This window comes from Chiloscyllium plagiosum, unplaced genomic scaffold (assembly GCF_037043375.1).
Source record: "Chiloscyllium plagiosum isolate Xiang-an unplaced genomic scaffold, Cpla_swu_hap1 HiC_scaffold_18, whole genome shotgun sequence".
Classification (NCBI taxonomy): domain Eukaryota; kingdom Metazoa; phylum Chordata; class Chondrichthyes; order Orectolobiformes; family Hemiscylliidae; genus Chiloscyllium; species Chiloscyllium plagiosum.
Genome location: NW_028270156.1, coordinates 118,219,952 through 118,236,734, shown reverse-complemented (window position 1 = coordinate 118,236,734; position 16,783 = coordinate 118,219,952).

Below are 16,783 nucleotides of genomic sequence, written 5' to 3'. Positions count from 1 at the left end.
GAGTTTTAGTAGTTAATAAGGGACTAACGAAGGAACTCAATATGGATTGTGCTGTGGGTAAGGAAAAAGCCTCCGGGAACACAAAGTAAGGAAAAGGCAATGGAACTGGAGGCGAGGTCCCTTACAACATACCTCCAGAAAGTCCTTTGGGCAGGATGTTGTGGAATTGGCAAAATAATACTTGTACAAGGGGGGAAGATGATTAAAAAATGTTGCTTTGTATGGACTAAGGAATCCATTCTTCGTCCCGCTGTCTTCTGGCCAAAGTACAGATCGGACAAAGACTGGTTTTGTAAATATCTGAATTTATATGTCAATGTGTGTGTGTGTGAGAGAGAGAATGAAAAGAGCTGTACAGTTGGTAGGAAGTTTAACCCTTTGTGATTTGGTTTGAGTGAGCATTTGTTTGTTGGTGATTGAATGTTTGTGTTTTAATCCCTGGAGCTTGGGTTCCAGGACTGTTTTGAATCTGATTTTTATTATGGAAACTTAACATGATTTCTTTTAAGGTTAGGGATTCTATCGAGATTATGAAGAAAGAAAAAGAGTGATAATTCCTGTTCATTTTACAGATCATGACTGCCTTACTATCAGTTTCTAACTAATCTCTTTTATCGTTACATAAAAGCGATTTATGGAGGACAGTTGAGGTTTCAGTTCAACATTAGCTTGTAGTAAAAGCAAAATTCTATGGTTAATATCTGTGACCTTGGATTCAGCCATTGTTCATGCATTAGAAGTATTTTCAAACTTGAGTAGACAAATTCTTTTAAGGCAGCTCTGATTATTTTACGAGCTAAGGTATTGTAATTGAGCAATGATTGGTCAGGACTATTTAAGAAAACTAATTTTGGATTTAAATTATAGGACTAAAACTGGGTAATTACAGTGAATTTCAAAATTGGGAACTGTATGCATTTTGCATTTTAAGTATTAAATATTTAAGAAATGAACGTAAATATATAAATATATTTATATGTTAGGAACAGGCTTTAAAGGTTAGTCAAGCATGAATTGATGAATTGGTGTTTGAAGTTATGGGGAGTTAGAAATATTGCAATATTTCTTTAAAAAGAAAACGGGGAAGAACGTAACGACTTATCCCCTTCGGGAGGCACCCATAGGGGACAAAGAGATTGGGTTTGTAAGTGCCCCCCTCACCAGTGGGGAGGTCAGAACATTTACAAAGGAAATGAAGGTCCTGGTTGAGGATCCGGTGGGGTTGTCTGAACAAATTGATCAATTTCTGGGGCCCAGTCTGTATACCTGGGCTGAGTTAATGTCTATATTGAATATACTATTTAATGGGGAGGAAAGGGGACTTATACGACAAGCTGCCATTAAAATATGGGACAGAGAACACCCGATTGGAGATGGGGATGCTGGACAGGCAAAGGTGAAGTTTCCCCTCAGAGACCCCCAGTAGGAAAAACCAAAACCCGGAGCATAGAGAAGAAATGAGGGAACTGAAAGCCCTGATTCTAAAAGAATTAAGAAAGGCAGTTCCGAAGTCACAGAATTTGACTGGAGCCTTTGAAGTTAGACAGGAGAAAGATGAGACTCCCTCAGCTATCCTGCAAAGATTAAGGGACTCAATGCGGAAATACTCTGGAATGAACCCTGAGGACCCAGTGGCACAGCGTCTTTTGAAAGTACATTTTGTGACAAAAGCATGGCCAGACATACAGAGAAAGATACAGAAGATAGAAGGGTGGAGTGAAAAATCATTAGATGAATTGTTGAGGGAGGCACAGAAAGTATTTGTAAAGAGGGAGGATGAGAGACAAAAACAGAAGGCGAAAATGATGGTAGCTACGGTGGATGAGGTAGTTAAGAGGAGAATGGAACCAATAGTGAGCAACCGCAGCAGCGGGAGGCAGCATGTCGGACAGAGAGGGAGAGGGAGAGGGAGAGGACAAGGGGGAGCAGTTGATAGAGGGTTTGGGAGACAGGGGCAGAGATGGAAGTCTCCACAGGCAGGATGCTATTATTGCAGAAAGATAGCTCATTTTAAGCGGGAGTGTTCTGATCTACAAAGGGAAGAAAGGGCAATTCCGCTTATGAATCTTGATGAAGAATAGGGGTGTCAGGGGTTCCTGCCCTCGGGGGCCCACCAGGAACCCTTGATAAACTTGAAGGTGGGACCCTGTAGGGAAGAGGTAGTCTTCCTAGTAGATACGGGGACGGCACAGTCATCGCTGAATTTTAAACCAAAGAAAGCAGAAATGTCAACACGATCAATTACTGTTTCGAGGGTGAAAGGGGAAGGATTTATTTTTCCGGTATTTGAACCTATGATGATAGAAGGTCCTAAGGCTAGGGTTACAGGGGAACTGCTGTATATCCCTGATATAGAAAGTAACTTACTGGGGAGAGACTTAATTACCCTTTTAGGACTGGAGATTGGAATTCAGGAAAAGGAATTAGTTGTACAACTGACAATATTGACAGAGGATGCAGAGAGAGAGATAGATAGACCCTATTGTATGGGCTAGAGAAAGGAATCGTAGAAAACTACAGATCCCTCCCCTTCTAATAAATTTAAAACGGAAAGGGGACGTTGTCTGTGAACGACAATATCCTATTTCCATAGAAGGTAAACGAGGACTGCAGCCAATAATTGAAGGACTGATTAGAGATGGACTGTTGGAGCCATGTATGTCTCCTTATAATACCCCAATTCTACCAGTGTGGAAATCTGATGGAACTTATCGATTGGTGCAGGATTTGAGAACATTGAATCGAATAGAACAGATCAGGCACCCAGTGGTGCCAAACCCCTGTACGTTATTAAGTAAGATCCCTCATGACCACAAACAGTTTAGTGTGATAGATTTAAAGAATGCCTTTTGGGCTTGTCCCTTGGCGGAGAAAAGTAGGAATTTGTTTGCCTTTGAATGGGAAGATCTCAAGACAGGACGGAAACAGCAATACTGGTGGACTGTGCTCCCCCAGGGGTTTACGGAATCCCCGAATTTATTTGGACAGATGTTAGAACAAATATTGGAGAAATTTAGCAGCCCCAAGGGTACTACCCTGTTGCAGTATGTAGACGACCTCTTAGTATCAGGAATAAGAAGAAAAAGAGTCGTAGAAGCCACCAACAAATTATTGAATTTTCTGGGCCAGCAAGGACTGCGAGTATCTAAAAACAAATTACAATATGTCGAGCAAGAAGTAAAATACTTGGGACATTTAGTGAGTGAGGGTAAGCGAAAGATAAGCCCGGAATGGATAAAGGGAATAGTGGGGATGCCACAGCCAAGCACTAAACGGGAGTTACGCAAATGGTTGGGTCTAACGGGATATTGCAGATTGTGGATAGATTCCTATGCTCAGAAGACTGGGAAATTATATCTCAAACTATTAGAGGGGGAGACAAAATGTTTAAATTGGGATGATGAGGAAAAAGAACTAGTTGAGAAACTCAAAAGAGCTTTGATTCATGCCCCTGTGTTAGCCTTACCTTCCCTAGATAAGCCTTTCCACCTCTTTGCCACCGTCGATAAGGGAGCGGCTTTGGGGGGTATTAACCCAGAGGAGGGGAGGGATGAAACAGCCAGTAACATATCTTTCAAAGTTATTGGATCCAGTATCCCGAGGGTGGCCTGAGTGTGTGCAGGCTGTCGCTGCCACTGCACTGTTGGTAGAGGAAAGCAGAAAGCTTACATTTGGGGGAGCCCTAATAGTAAGCACCCCACACCAAGTGGGAACGATCTTAAACCAAAAAGCTGGGCGATGGTTGACAGACTCGCGGATTTTGAAATATGAGGCGATAATGATAGAAAAGGATGATCTAGTGCTCGTCACTGACAATTGTTTAAATCCAGTTGCCTTTCTTTGGAAAGGGGAAGGAGACTCTCCTCAGAATCCAGGGCATGACTGCCTTGACATTATAGAATACCAAACTAAGGTCCGCATGGACCTGAGAGATATTCCACTTCATTCAGGGGCTAGACCTTTTATAGACGGGTCATCCCGGGTGACTGAAGGGAAAGGCATAATGGGTATGCAGTTGTAGATGGAACAAAAAGTAGTGTGGTGGAGGCAGGAAGGTTGCCAAATGGGTGGTCAGCTCAGACCTCCGAACTCTATGCATTGGAGAGAGCCCTTAGGGCATTAGAAAATAAAGAGGGAACAGTTTCCACTGACTCTAAACATGCATTTGGTGTTGTGCACACTTTAGGAAAGATATGGCTTGAAAGAGGACTGATCAATAGCCGAGGGAAGGAATTAGTTCATGAAGAATTGATTAAACGGGTCTTGGAATCTCTATTACTCCCCCGAGAGATAGCCGTAGTGCACGTAAATGGTCATCAGAAAGGAAATGAACCAGAGGTTAGGGGAAATAGATTAGCTGATGAAGTGGCGAGGGAAGCCGCCCTGAACCCACAAGAAGTGGTGATTCATTCCCTAATACCTACTGTCCCAGGTCCTCGGGAAACACCTATATTTACTGAAACAGAAGAAAAAGAATTGAGAGATTTAGGGGCTACAAAAACAGCAGATGGATATTGGAGGTTACCTAATGGAAGGGAAATGTTAAGCAAAATGACGATGCAGGAGATTATGGCCGTCCTACACCAAGGCAGTCACTGGGGAGTACAAGCAATGTGTGATTTAGTTCTTAGGGAATATGGATGTAAAGGAATGTATACCATTGCTAAACAAATATGTGAGGGATGCGTAATATGCAGAAAGGTAAATAAAAAAGTCTTGAGAAAACAGGCCCCGGGAAGAAGAGACCCAGGATTGAGACCCTTCCAGAGTATACAAGTAGATTATCCGGAACTGCCTAGAGTAGGAAGACTAAAATATATGTTGGTCATAGTAGATCATTTATCTGGTTGGGTTGAAGCATATCCCCTAGCGACCGCCACTGCAAATGGGGTGTCTCAAAAACAATATAAGAGCACATGATTCCCCGATATGGGCGAGTGAACCGTATAGATTCCGACCAAGGAACTCATTTTACCTCTAAAGTGTTACAGGGGGTAATGAAGGGATTGGGGATTTCCTGGGAGTTCCATACTCCATGGCACCCGCCATCATCAGGAAGAGTTGAGAATGAACCAAACACTCAAACGACAGCTCTCTAAATTGACAAAAGAAACCAGACTCGCTTGGACCAAATGTTTACCTATAGCTCTCTTGCGAGTACGAACAGCCCCAAGGAAAGATTTGGGACTATCCCCCTATGAAATCTTACTTGGATTACCTTATCTGGGAACAAATGGAGAATTGCCAATTCCCGAAACTAAAGATTTGTTTTTAAATAAGTATATACTGGGCTTGTCCTCCTCTTTGTCTTTCCTCAGGAAACATGGTCTATTGGCACAGACTCCACCCCTTGAATTCGCTGTTCTCCCCATCCGGCCAGGAGATTGGGTCTTAGTAAAATCATGGATAGAGACTAAATTGCAGCCGGACTGGGAAGGGCCATACCAGGCTCTTTTGACCGAAACGGCAATAAGGACGGCAGAAAAAGGCTGGACTCATTACACTCGGATCAAAGGGCCAGTGGACCCTCCAGTTGAGGAAGAAGTCTGGACAGCCGAATCAACGCAAGACCCGCTGAAACTCAGACTAAAGAGACTTTGAGTAATTGACTATACAGTGGCGGCGCGAGCGCGGGATTATTTCTGTAAGATTGTGTATTAAGCCTTTTTGTGCTTCAGCAGGATGATTAGAATATTGGGAATGCTTAGAGTTATGATGCTAGCCCTCTTGGTATTGGGAATTTGTCAAATATCATTTTCATATGTATTATTAATGGTTCCTCAGTCTGATAATCCACGAGTAATAGAAACTGATGCAGGCAGCTTAGTAAATTGTGGGAATGTAGCTAATCAGAGACAGTACCGCAGCTCAGAGATACATCTTAAGTCCGATGGGGATGGCCTCGGGGATGGTACTTGGTATAATGGTCTCGTCACAACACACTGGGCCCCCTTCCGACCAGCTCACGATTGTTCCGATAAAAAGTGTAACCCCATATACTTAACGATAAGGAAAACCACATGGCACGAAGCAATTTTGGGGGGTGGCACTTATGAGATACAATTAAATGAAACATTTGGGATTGAAATGAAAGCAAATGGGAAGGAGTTTGTGGGCTGTTGTTTTCGAATTAGCGTAGGACAGGGAAAACAGATAGAATTACTGGGTAATGAGATACAACCCTTCACCCCTCCCGATGATCCTAAAGTAGTAAAAATTATAGAGGTAAAGGACTTGAAACAGACCATCGAAATAGAAACTGGGTACGGGGATGCAAATGCCTGGGTTGAATGGGTAAAAAATACTGTAAAAAGTCTGAACAAAAGCAATTGCTATGCATGTGCCTCTGGTAGGCCAGTGGCCCAGGTGGTTCCATTTCCGCTCGGGTGGAAGCGAGACAGGAGGGGCATGAAATATATGATAGCCCTGTACCAGGATGAGACTGCATGGAATGATAGGAATTGTACCTCCCTATCTCTAATGTTCCCTCCCTTGGAGGAGAAAGATGCAAAAGGTCCCCCCACATTTTCCACCGCAATTGGAAATCACACGTCGTGTGTGCGCAGGCGAGGTACGAGTCGGTCGAGAGATTTGGGGGAACTGAAATTATGTACAGAGATTAAGAAAGTTATCGAAACGGAGAAGGGAGGGAACTACTCAGCATTAAAGGTTCCCCGAGCGGATCTGTGGTGGTACTGTGGAGGCAAAATATTGAGACCCACGCTACCTCCGGATTGGAGAGGGATATGTGCAATTGTACAATTGGCAATTCCATTTACCTTGGCATTTGAGAAGGAAAAGATAGTAGGGAAAAAGGGAAGGGGTAAGAGATTACTGTTAGATACTTCTTTTGATGACAGGATTTATCTCGACTCGGTAGGAGTCCCTAGGGGAGTACCTGATGAATTCAAGGCTCGTAACCAGATTGCAGCAGGCTTTGAGTCAGCTCTCTTTTGGTGGGTAACAATTAATAAAAATGTAGATTGGATAAATTACATTTTCTATAATCAACAGCGATTTATAAATTGTACAAGAGAGGTGGTTAAAGGAATATCAGAACAGCTTGATGCGACGAGTAGGATGGCATGGGAAAACAGAATAGCTCTTGATATGATTTTAGCAGAAAAAGGGTGTGTGTGTGTGTGTGATGTTTGGAGGAAGCTGTTGTACCTTTATTCCTAATAATACTGCGCCTGATGGTTCAATTACTCGGGCCTTACGGGGATTGACTACCTTAGCAGAAGAACTGGCTGAGATTTCAGGAGTAGACACATCTCTCACGGGATGGCTTGAATCCTGGTTTGGAAAATGGAAAGGGGTGGTGGTTTCTATCCTTACTTCCCTGATAGTAGTAGTCGGGGTATTGGTGGCCATTGGCTGTTGTATCATACCCTGTATACGAGGGCTCACCCAGAGGCTGATTGAGACAACCTTGATGAAACAAATGCCCCTAAGAGGAAATCTGACAGAGGAACTTTATCAACTAAATAATAAGGAGATGAGTGAAACCAAGATGGATGAAATCTCTGAAATGATGCTTGCGAATTTTGGGAGCGATGTTTAAAAAAAAGGGGTACAAAAATGCAGAAGATAACAAATGGTAATGAAAAGACAAAGGGGAAATTGTGGGATATAGATGAATTAATGTTATTTCTGCAACTATAAATTCTGATACAGAACAAGAATGAGAAAATATATAATCAGCTAAAAAAATGATACGTTAGCATGAGACGTGATTACAGAACAATGGTGGATGTATGGGCAAACAGGAAAAACATCTGTTTCCCACATGTACGGAGACACTGGAACAAACCCTAATTAAAGAGGTCAAAGTGGCCTCTGGATAGAAATAGATGCTGATAAAGAAAAGATATCCCTAAACAATGACTGCAGTGGACTGACGTCAAACAACATTATGGGAGCCAGAGATAAGAGTTTGTCACGGACAAGGCCGGATAAACAGAAGTTGTGGGATAAGTCTTAAGGAAATGAGTGACGTATGCGAAGGACAATGAAATGAGAAAAATATGGGAATTTAAAATGTATAAATTTCGAGAGTTTGTTGGGTTTAGTGTGTATTTGTCATTGCCTTCCCTGGCATTAGACATTACACCCACCTGCAGGTGTACAAATAAACGACACTACTGATTCAGATTTTTGGTCTCGGACTGAAATTATTGAAGTGAGTGAGCTTTGTTTCTCACACCCCCAGAACTGTGTTGCCTGTCCCCCCCCCCCTCCCCAGAGCTGTGAATGCTTGTCCCCCCTCCCCAGAGCTGTGAATGCTGGATATTACCAAGACGTGTCTCACCACCTCTCCCACCGCTCGCTCTATTAACCCTCCCCCCCATGATCTGGAGACTCAAAAAGGGGCCTTCAGTCAATGTGCGCATGCTCCAACGTGCTCAATCCGGCGCCTGCGCACTGGCGTCCTTTGGGGTAGACATCGCGCGTCCTCTTCTGGAATGTCCTAGAACTTCATCCTGCAGCCAGGTCTCAGTGAGGACCATTCAGCCAGATTGTGGTCGTCTCACTCACTTTCCTTCTCTTTAATTAGCTTCACAGACTATGTGAAGGGGACAGTCTGTGGTCAGGAAACAGAACCAGCTATCATGTTAGAATTGGAAAGATTGATTTTTATTTTATGATTGGAATTTTGTTCAATTCTGAATTTGGAAGGAGAAAACACCAAGTGAGGAGAAACTGTGCACCTGTCCTGTGTGTGGATGAAATCATCTGAACTGTCAAGATATAATCACAGTCAAGCTGGGGAGAAATTATGGAAATATGAGGATGGTGAAGGAGGATTCAAATCCCCACCTCAACTGGAAATTCAGCAATGTACTCACACTGAGGAAAGACCATTCATCTGCTCCAAGTGTGGGAAGGGATTCACTCAGTCTTCTCAACTGCAGGCAGACCATAGAGTTCACCCAGATAAAAGAACTTTTAAAATGACAAGACTATGGAAAATGCCATAGAAGTTCTGGGCAACTGATGTGCCATTGACGTATTTGAACAGAGGAGAGACCATTCAGGAGTTCTCACTGCGGCATTATGTTCAGGCAATCATTTCAACTCACTACACACCAGCGAGATCACACTGATGGATGTGGAAAGCAGCTTTCGGGTATTTGGGAAGAGAGAGGGAATTGGGGGCACAGGTTTTACAATTCCTGTGGTGACAGAGGAAGGTGCCAGGAGAGGAGGGTGGGTTGGTGGGGTGTGGGTGTATGGACCTGACAAGGGAGTTGCGGAGGGAATGGTTTTTACAGAAAGCAAATCAGGGTGTGGAGGGAAATATATCTCTGGTGCTGGGGTCCATTTGTAGGTGGCATAAATGGTGGAGGATAATGAAATGTATCCGAAGGTTGGTGGGGTGGAACGTGAAGATCAGGGGAATTCTGCCCTTGTTTAGCTGTGGGAGCCGGTGGGTTTGTAGAAGATGTCAGTGTTGAGTCGGTCACTGTTAATGGAGGTGGAGAGCCCCAGGAAGTGGAGGGAGGGCAGTGTCCAAGTGAATGTATAGCTGTGGAGCTGGTGTATGGGATAAGGGATCACATTTTAGATCACTAGAAGCTCTTCTCGGGTAGAAGTGACCTATACACGAAGCATGGTTTGCACCTGAATTGGAAGGGAATTAAAGGGAGATTGCTGCAGTTGCTTGGGAGGATTTAAAGTAATAATGTGGGGGTGTGGGACCCTGGGAGATAGTGGGGAAAGAGATCAACCTAAGACTGGTACAGTTGGGAAGAAGAGCAAGTCAAACAGTCAGCGCAGGCAGAAACAAAGCAGAGAACAAGATAGGACCGATAAATCAAACTTCATTTACATTAATGCAAGGGGCCTAACAGGGAAGACAGATGAACTCAGGGCATGATTAGGAACATGGGACTGGGATATGAGAGCATTTACAGAAACATGGCTCATGGATGGACAGAACTGGCAGCTTAATGTTCCAGGATACAAATGCTACAGGAAGGATAGAAAAGGAGGCAGGAGAGGAGTGGGGGTTTTGTGGGGGGGGGGGGGGGGGGAGGGGGGGGCGCGGTGGCGTTTTTCATAAGGGATAGCATTACAGCTGTACGGAGGAAGATATTTCTGGGAATACATCCGGGAAGTCATTTGTGTGGCAGTGAGAAATAAGAAAGAGATTATTACCTTTTTGGGACTGTACTATAGAGCTCCACATACTTAGCGGAAAATTGAGAAACAAATTTGTAAGGAGATCTCAATTGTCTGTAAGAATAATAGGGTGGTTATGGTAGGGGATTTTAACTTTCTAACTGTAGACTGGGACTGCTGTAGTGTTAAGGGTTTAGACAGAGATGAATTTGTTAAGTGTGTACAAGAAGATTTTCTGATTTAGTATGTGGATGAACCTACAAGAGAAAGTTCAAAGCTTGACGTACTCTTGGGAAATAAGGCAGGGCAGGTGAGTGAACTGTCAGGGGGGGAGCACTTTGGGGCCAGTGACCATAATTCTACTAATTACAAAATAGTGATGGAAAAGGATAGACAGGATCTAACTGTTAAAATTCTAAACTGGATAAAGGACAATTTTGGCAGTATTAGGTAAGAACTTTGAAAAGGTGATTGGGTGCGGAGTTTTGCAGGTAAAGGAATGGATGGTAACTGATGAAGTTTTCAAAAATGAGATAATGAGACAGTGTGTTCCTGTTGGGGTGAAAGGCAAGGCTGGTAGGTGTGGGGAATGCTGGATGACTATAAAAATTGAGAGTTTGGTCAAAAAAAAGAAGGAAGCATATGTTAGGTATAGACAGAATAAATCGAGTGAATCCTTAGAGTATAAAGGCAGTAGGAGTACACTTAAGAGGGAAATCATGAGGGCAAAAAGGGGGCTTGAGATAGCTTTGGCAAATGGGGTTAAGGAGAATCCAAAATGATTCTACAAATACATTAATGATAAAGGGTTAACTAGGGAGACAATAGGGCCCTTCAAGGATCAGCAAGGCAGCCTATGTGTCGAACTGCAAGAGATGGGGGAGATACTAAAGGAGTATTTGCATTAATGTTTACTGTGGATAAGGACATGGAAGATATGGAATGTGGGGAAATAGATAGTGACATCTTGAAAAATGTCCAGATTACAGAGCAGGAGCTGCTGGATGTCTTAAAATACATAAAGGTGGGTAAATCCTCTTGCTGAGATATTTGTATCATCGATAGTCACAGGTGTGGTGCTGGACGACTGGAGGTTGGCTAACGTGGTGCCACTGTTTAAGAAGGGTGGTAAGGACAAGCCAGGGAACTATAGCCCAGTGAGCCTGACCTCGGCGATGGGCAATTTGTTGGAGGGAATCCTGAGGGACAGGATGTACATGTATTTGGCAAGGCAAGGACTGATTCGGGATGGTCAGCATGGCTTTGTGCGTGGGAAATCATGTCTCACAAACTTGATTGAGTTTCTTGAATAAGTAACAAAGAGAATTAGTGAGGCAGAGTGATGGACATGATTTATATGAACCTAAGTAAGGCATTTGACAACGTTCCTCATGGGAGACTGGTTAGCAAGGTTAGATCTCATGGAATAAAGGAAGAACGAGCCACTTGGATTCGGAACTGGCTTGAAGGTAGAAGACAGAGGGTGGTGGTGGATGGTTGATTATCAGACTGGAGGCCTGTGAACAGTGATGTGCCACAAGGATCAGTGCTGGGTGCACTGCTTTTCATTATGAGTATGCTTCCCTTTGTTGGTCAGAGCATTGAGTATAGGAGTTGGGAGGTCATGTTGCAGCTATACAGGGCAATGGTTAGGCCACCTTTGGAATATTGCGTGCAATTCTGGTTTCCCTCCTAAAGGAAGGAAGCTGTGAAACTTGAAAGGGTTCAGAAAGGATTTGCAAGGATGTTGCCAGTGTTGGAGGGTTTGAGCGGCAAGGAAAGACTGAAGAAGCTGCAGCTGTTTTCCCTGGAGCATTGGCGGCTGAGGGGTGACCTTATAAAGGTTTGTAAAATCATGAGGGGCATAGTTAGGGTAAATAAGATTTTCTTTGTTTAAAGCAAATGCGACATTGATGTTCCAGGTGTGATGCAGCTGGTTAAACCACTCTGTATTAAGCCAAACAGAATTTATTTAAACACTACGGTTGAAACACAAACAAAAGTAAGTGGCGTTAAACGATTGGAAAACATAACCGACTACTTGATACAGTAACTTACTAATTTCCTGTTCCAATGTTGTAACATCTCATAAACACACCCTTTGGCAAAAAGTTAAATTCAAACTCGTATTCTTACAGGCAGGAGGGAACAACATCCAGAGAAATGTCTGAGTGCTCAGTTAGGAATCATTTACTGAAGCTTGCAACCTTCTGATACTCAAAACATCTTGGGATTGCTGCAGGTCACCCAAAACAAGAAGAACCTGAACTGGAGAACTGGCCACTCCTTTTCCATTGTTAAACTGTTTTTAACAAAAACCTACAGGCACTCGAGACTCTTTGGCACCTCTGCCTTTACAATCTCTCTTCAAAAAAACCACAGGCCAAAGTAACCTTTTTAAAGTGACAGCATCCTCACACCACCACACCCACCCACTCCCCCTGCCCCCCTGACACACACACACACACAGTCTCTCTCTCTCTCACTCACTCACACACACATGGTCTTTCCCTCTGTCATGCAAAGACATGGTCTTTGTCTGTCTGTCTGTCTCTCTTTCTCTCTCACACACACAGGCATGTGTTTCTCTCTCTCTCTCTTTCTCACTCACTCACTCACACACATTCTCAGGAATAGTGTTTCTCTCTCTCTTATACACACATACATATGGTCTTTCTTTGTCTGTCTCTCTCTCTCTCTCACACACGGAGGCATGGTCTTTTTCTCTCTCTCTTTCTCACTCACTCACTTACTCTCTCTCTCACACACTCTCAGGCATAGCGTTTCTCTCTCTCTTACACACACACAGTCTCTCTCTCTCTCTCTCTCTCTCTCTCACACACACACATGTATGGTCTTTCCCTCTGTCATGCACAGACATGGTCTTTGTTTGTCTGTCTGTCTGTCTCTCTTTCTCTCTCACACACGCAGGCATGATTTCTCTCTCACACACACACACACGCGCTCTTTCTCTCTCTTACACACAAACACAGGCATGGTGTTTCTTTCTCACTCACTCAGTCAAACACACTCTCAGGCATAGTGTTTTTCTCTCTCTCTCTCTAACACACACACACACACACACACACAGATATGGTCTTTCTCTCTGTCTCTCTCTCTCGATCTCTCTCTCGATCTCTCGATCTCTCTCTCGATCCCTCGATCTCTGTCTCTCTCACACAAAATGAACTATTATCTTTTATTCATTTTATGGGTTGTGGGAGTTGCTGGATAGCCAGCATTTTATGCCTCTCCCTAGTTGCCCTTGAGAAAGTGGGGGTGAGCTTCCGCCCTGAACTACTGTGGTCCACCTGCGGTGGGTTAACCCCCAATGCCATTAGGGAGGGAATTCCAGGACTTTGACCCAGTGACAGTGATGGAACGGCATTATATTTTCAAGTCAGGATGGTGCATGACTTGAAGGGGAACTTGAAGGTAGTGCAGTTCCCACACATCCGCTGCCCTTGTTCTTCTAGATGGAAATAGTTGTGGGTTTGGAAGGTGCTGTCTGAGGATCCTCGATGAATTTATGAAGTGCATCATGTAGGTAGTAGCATCATTGTGTACTGAGCATGTGTGCTGGACGGAGTAGACACTTGTGGATGTGGGCTGCTTTTCCTGGATGGTGTCAAACTTCTTGAGTGTTGCTGGGGCTGCACCCATCCAGGCAAGTTGGGAGTATTCCATCACACTTCCACCTTGTATATTGTAGATGGTGGACAGGCTGCAGTATTCCTTGCTACATTATTCCTAGCTTCTGACCTGCTGTTGTAGGTACTGTGTTTGTGGTAAGTGCAGTTGAGTTTCTGGTCAATGATAACCCGCAGGATGTTGACATTATGGGATTCAGTGATGGTAATAACATTGAAAGCCAAGGGGCAGTGGTTGGATTGTCTTTTATTTTTTATGGAAATGTTCCTTGCCACTTGTCAGCCCATGCCTTGATATTGTCCAGATCTTGTAGCATTTGAACATGGACATCAGAATCTGAGGAGTCGTGAATGGTGCTGAACATAGTGCAATCATCGGCGAACATCCCCACTTCTGACCTTGTGATGGAAGGGAAGGGCATTGATGAAGCAGCTGAAGATGGCCGGGCCGAGGACATTCCCCTGAGGGACTCCTGCAGAGACGTCCTGGCCCTGAGGTGAATGACCTCCAACAACCACCACCATCTTCCTATGTGTCAGGTATGACTCCAACCATCAGAGAGTTTGCACCCATTGATTCCAGTTTTCCTATGGCTCCTTAAAGCCACATTGAAGTGAGTGCATCCTTGATGTCAAGGACTGTCACTCTCACCTTCCCACAAGCATCCAATTGTTTTGTCCATATTTGGATCAAGGCTGTAATGAGGTCAGGAGCTGACTGGCCCTGGCAGAACCCAAACTGGGCATCACTGACCAGCTTATTGCTGAGCAAGTGCTGCTTTATAGCACTGTTCATGATACTTGCCATCACTTTAATAATGATCGAGAATAGACTGATGGGGCGTTAATTGGCTGGGTGGAATTGGTCCTGCTTTCTTTTTGTGTTCAGGACATCCCTGGGCAAGTTTCTGCATTGTTGGTTAGTTACCAGTTTTGTAATTTTACTGCAACATTAATAAGAGACAAAGATTATTTCATTTTAAAACCTTTAGTCTTAATCTATTATTCTGCGACAATGCACACACATTGCATCAACTGTAACCATGCATTACTGCATTCTGTTTCTGTCCATTTACTCCTGCAACCAAATCCCTCCATCTTACATCATCCAAGTTGTGACAAGACATCAGCAATTACATTTTCTCATCCTGCCACGTGTATCATTTTCAAATTGAATGGCTGCAGTAATAAGCTCCATGTAAACCATCTGGAAGTGCCGCCCTTACATTTCTCCAACAGCTTTGATGGGTTATGATCAGTACAGACAATTGTACAAGGCCCATTACTAACAATATAAATGTTGGAACACCAAGCTCAAGGTCTCCTCAATCATGGAATATTTCTGATAAATATTCAGTTTCCTGATGAAATACCCAATGGGGCTTCCTATCTTCTCATCGTCGTCTTGTAAGAATACAGCACCAACACCCACATCAATAGCCATCTCGAGTAGCTTTGTGAAATTAGGTGTAGCTAACACTGGGGCAGTGGTTAACACAGCTTCCAGGCTGGCAAATGCCTTCTGACATTCTACTGTCCGCTAAAATATCCAGCACTTCTTCAATTAGTCAGTCAGTGGAGCAACCACACTACTACAATTTTGTACAAACTTCTGGTAAACTTGTTCACTGCCAGGAATCATAGTCCTGCTCTCTTTGTCAATGTTATGGTTGGGACCATATGTCTATGCCTGACAACTTGGCCCAGGCACATGACTCGGACATTGGTGAATTCACACTTAGCCACGTTTATCACCAGCCTGCCTCCCAAAGTCAATTCAATAGTTCCATAAAGGCTGCAAATGTTCCTTCCCTGTGTGACTGTATGATGTCGATGTACATCATACAATTGGATAACCCAGGAATGACTTTATTGGTTACCCTTTGAAATGTGGCTGGCACATTTTCCATACCAACTGGCATGACTTTAAGTTAGTAAAGTCCGTTCCGTGTTACAAAAGTCAATATAGACTTCACTCCTTAGGATAAAACTACCTGCTAGTATCATCTGAGCAAGTACAAATTACAAATCTAAGTTGCTTGTCCTACCTTTTCCAATACAGTCTTCCCAATGTGGAATCGGATATGAATCAGACTCTGCAACCGCATTAATTTTGCAACAGTCTGCACACAACCATGGGTACCATCTGGCTTTGGCACCATTACTATGGCTGAGCTCCAGTTGCTGCAACTCACTTTGATGCTGTTGTTTTTGGAACATCCGTTCAGTCTGTCTTTGAACACATGCCAACTTTTTTTGGCGTAAGTGTGTAAGGATATTGCATAATTGGAGCCAACTCCCCCTCTCAATTTAATCATTCACAGTTCAAATATGTGGTCGTTGAACTCTGACTCCCTAATTTCTCCTTATTTATTTTCAGTGGTCCTCTCAGCTCATGCCCCAAAACTCATTGATGTACAAATGGAATTCCTTTCTCCAGTCGTTTGGATTGTCTTGACAATAAGCCCTCGATATGGTCTTCCCTAAGCTCACTAATGGTCTTTAAAGTTTAACGCCACCTTTCTCACACTCCCTGACCATGCTTGTTGGGAAGCAGTGGATAAGCTACCCATACCTTCCATGCATACATTTGATGTAAAATTTGACCCTTGACCTGATTGTGTCTCTGTGGGTGGTATTTATCGAGTTCAACATTGGGGTAACTCTTCTTTAATCTTTCTAGCAGAGGTATCGCACAAATAGAATGGCCTGTGGATATCAAATGGACTCATCCATCATTGTTAACAAATACTGATTCCCACTTTGTGGTTTGTGTAGGAGTCCTATTCAATCAAGTAAGACCCTTGTAAAAGGTTCCTCAAATGCAGGGATGGGCATTAAAGTTGCCGGTTTTATTATTGCCTGAAGTTTTCCGGTTACATGACATGTATGACATTTCTGGCAATTTTCATCTCCACCTAAATGAAGTCCAGGCCAGTAAAAATGTTTTTGTATTTTGCCGGGAGTTCTTCTCACGCCCAGAATGACCCACAGGTGGCTGATGTGCT